Source organism: Hyperolius riggenbachi, chromosome 8 (assembly GCF_040937935.1).
Source record: "Hyperolius riggenbachi isolate aHypRig1 chromosome 8, aHypRig1.pri, whole genome shotgun sequence".
Taxonomy (NCBI): Eukaryota; Metazoa; Chordata; class Amphibia; order Anura; family Hyperoliidae; genus Hyperolius; species Hyperolius riggenbachi.
The window spans coordinates 167,761,801-167,765,964 of NC_090653.1; the positions used below are offsets into that span (position 1 = coordinate 167,761,801).

The 4,164-nt window shown below is 43.9% G+C and overlaps 1 pseudogene; it reads left to right on the forward strand.

Annotated features, from left to right (window-relative positions):
• Positions 1 to 567: 567 nt before the first annotated feature.
• LOC137528374 (lissencephaly-1 homolog pseudogene) lies at positions 568 to 2,368 on the forward strand (annotated as a pseudogene).
• Positions 2,369 to 4,164: the final 1,796 nt, after the last annotated feature.

Here is a 4,164-nt window from a genome sequence, read left to right on the forward strand (position 1 = left end):
GGTGAAGTGTGGCAATGGGGGATTTTATTTTGCAAAAGGAATCCAGCTTGTGACCACTTCATAGACTAGACTAGTTTTATTTCAAAATAATAGTTCATTTATTTTATTATTCAGCTCTAAGATAACCCCTGCATCTTAAGGAACTGAATGTAGTTTTATGACCAGGAGAGAGAGAAAAGTTTAGTCAACTTTATTTTTGGAGGTGTCAGCTTGCTTAGACAAGAACTCCTCCAATGCGGAAGCCACCTTGGAAAAAAATATCCTACAGTAAAGAAATTATTGAGCCTTTGATTATTAGCAATAAACTGTAGTGTATGTAGTTTTGCTATTCAGTTTGACCTCCACAAAGATATAATATGACCGGGATCAAGTGTGAACTTTAGCTGTAACAGACTGTCAAACAACTCAAAACAAATATCTAAGGTTAGGAGGTGAGAATAGCAGGTTTTATCCCTGGTAAATAGCAATCTAGATTTTTAATGACTGCAGATGTTTAACTGAACTAGGAAGGGCATTAGGAAAGATTTTGGCAAATGTAGTGGGATGTGGGTGTCAAAAACACCCTCAGTGCCCGGCGGAAGGGACAGACGGGAGAGGGAGGCGCCGGCGGATTACCTGTGACGGGACAACCAGCCATCCTGAGGGGGCTTCCTGTGCGCCCCACCGCACTGCGTGCCCACCCAGCCCTTCCCCTCACTTGTTTTTCTGCGTTGTGGTGTGCCAACGAGACGGGAGCTCCCCCCGCACACAGACCGAGGAGGAGCGGCCATTACCCGTCGCCGCACTGTGTGCCTGGATGACTCCTCCGGTGGAATGAATCCCCTTTGTTGAATGACTCCACGTTTTCTTTTGAACTCTGTCCGTTGTGAAGAGGCACCCTGCAGCTGAAGCCACTCTGTGGCTGAATTCATTGTTTGTTGGGGTTCCAAGGGGTTTGTGAACTCCTGACGGTCTCCTGTATTGTATTCCAGGGACTATCCTAATCATGGTCCTCTCACAGAGACAACGAGATGAGCTAAATCGAGCAATAGCAGACTATCTTCGTTCTAATGGCTATGAAGAAGCTTACTCCGTTTTTAAGAAGGAGGCAGAACTAGACATGAATGAAGAATTAGACAAAAAGTATGCTGGCCTTCTGGAAAAGAAATGGACATCAGTTATCAGATTACAAAAGAAGGTTATGGAATTAGAGTCAAAGCTCAATGAAGCAAAAGAAGAGTTTACTTCTGGGGGACCTATAGGACAGAAGAGGGACCCTAAAGAATGGATACCGCGTCCTCCAGAAAAATATGCACTTAGTGGTCACCGGAGTCCAGTCACTCGTGTCATTTTCCATCCAGTGTTTAGTGTTATGGTCACTGCTTCAGAAGATGCAACAATAAAGGTGTGGGACTATGAAACGGGAGATTTTGAGCGAACACTCAAGGGACACACAGACTCAGTGCAAGATATTTCATTTGATCATTCTGGAAAACTCCTGGCCTCCTGCTCTGCTGACATGACCATCAAGCTATGGGATTTTCAGGGATTTGAGTGCATTAGGACCATGCATGGCCATGATCACAATGTTTCCTCAGTAGCTATAATGCCTAACGGAGATCATATAGTGTCTGCTTCAAGAGATAAAACCATTAAGATGTGGGAAGTTCAAACTGGGTATTGTGTGAAGACGTTCACAGGGCACAGGGAATGGGTGCGCATGGTGAGGCCAAATCAAGATGGTACATTGATCGCAAGTTGTTCTAATGATCAAACAGTCCGTGTTTGGGTGGTAGCAACAAAAAAATGCAAAGCAGAGCTTAGAGAACATGAGCACGTTGTAGAGTGTATTTCCTGGGCCCCTGAAAGCTCTTATTCTACTGTACTGGATGCCACAGGATCTGAGACTAAGAAGAGTGGTAAGCCTGGACCGTTTCCGCTCTCAGGCTCCAGAGATAAAACTATTAAGATGTGGGACATCAGTACTGGCATGTGCCTAATGACACTTGTTGGCCATGATAACTGGGTACGTGGCATCCTGTTTCATCCAGGAGGAAAGTTTATATTGAGCTGTGCCGATGATAAAACCCTGCGTATTTGGGACTATAAGAACAAGCGCTGCATGAAAACCTTGAATGCGCACGAACACTTTGTTACCTCTTTGGATTTCCACAAGACTGCACCTTACGTGGTCACTGGAAGCGTAGATCAAACAGTAAAAGTGTGGGAGTGCCATTGATTTGACTTCACCTTGGATCCCATCGCCTCCCCCTCTCCTCTGGATGCACTCAGATACCATGGTTATGCATCTGTTAAATACCTATTGTCCTTTTCATGTAAATTATTCTGGATGTAGATTGAGCTTATTAAATGTTACACAAAAAGTAAAAAAAAAAAAAAAAAAACACCCTCTAGTGAAAAGATACAGGAGACAAAAGTGGGAGCCCAATGGTGTAGTATGTCAAAAACAATGGAACGTAATAAAAGTAAGACACTACTCGCAAAGGTGGGTTGCAGAGGGGCAACCGACCACAGGAAGCAGGTGGAGACAACAAACCCGACTCCACTCAGGGTGGTCCCTAGGGACCTGGATGCGGTCACTCTCCTTGGTAAAAGAAAGGGGACAGATATCCGCCGTGGTCGAAGCCACGTGTGGTCTGTACCCACCCCTCAGACGGGTGAGGTAAGGGGGTATGATTGCACAATAGGGTATAAGAGGTGCCCTGGTGTAATAAAAGCATCTAAAAGCAGTTTAAAACGGGAAATAAATTTGAGGTAGCTTACCTCAGTGACTAAAAAATCTTTGTATTTAACAAAGGTTTTTATTGGTAGCACAGGCAACGTGTTTCGGGGGTCAGAGCCCGCTTCCTGATCCGCGAAACGCGTTGCCTGTGCTACAAAAAAAACCTTTGTTAAATACAAAGATTTTTTCGTCACTGCTTTTAGATGCTTTTATTACACCAGGGCGCCTCTTATACCCTTATTTTGGCAAATGGGAAGAGTTGATTTGATTCCATAGAGTATAACATAGTGAACAATAGTACACAATCTTTCTTCAGATGTTTCCATAACTTAAGCAACAGTACATACTGTATACACTTTGTACTAACAAACCAACCTCAGCACTGTCACATTACACAAATTCTTCACTCACTGCACTGGCTACCTGCGAGTAAGGAAAATGGAGCTCTCAACCACCTTGCAGTTGTGACGTGGCTTGATCGAACTGGCAGCACCCGGGATCATCTGCACAATCAGAGAAACAGGATGGGCACCGCTGTCTTATTTATGCTCTTTTATTTTAAATTCTTCACATACAGCATATATAGCAACGTTTCGGAGCACTCAGCTAGTTTGTCAAGCTCAGCATGCGGACTGACAACCTTACATGTAATCTCCAGCTCATATAGCCCATCATGCTATGCAGCAACCAATCACATAACAGTGTCCAAACTAACCAATGGCATATAACTATACTCTAGTGGACCTGATGGTGAACTGCTGCTGCTATAAACTGATAGGTCAGCCAAATCTGAAAAACATACCTCCCCCAGACAGGTCAGAGCCGGGTCTGAGTACATGTCTCTTCCAGCTATCTGGCACAGAAAGCAGCACCTCCCACCAGTCCCCCGCATTGGCGGACCTGATGGGGAACTATGTGTGCATTTGTAGGGTAGGAGACCACTGCAGCCTTCAACGCCACTCACCAGGCATCATATGTGGTAATAATGGGACAACTCAGCCACCGCTCAGGTGCAGATGTAAAGTTGGATGAGAAGCGCACATTGCTGTTCCTGGCTCAGCGGGTTTAAAGGAGACATCACTCAAATACTAAAATATGCGCTCTAATACTTCTAACAGCCATTGAACACTATATCCCTATGACTATACTAGGCACAACTCTTAAAGAGTAAGTAGCACAGCACAATACACCAAAGTAGGAGGAAAATAACCATCAAAGGCTAAATATCTACACTCCAGAAAAATAAAATTAATTAAATACACTACAAAAAAGAGTTAGATCCAGCTCTGTATCGAGGCCTCAAGGATCTAAAATATCTAATTTTTGGATCCAAAAGGCTTCACCCCACAGTCATTTTTTTATACAATCTCCTTTCCTTCTGGGTTGTAATACTTGTTCGATAATATGAAAACTTAATTGGCTAGCAGTATGTCCAGCCTGTT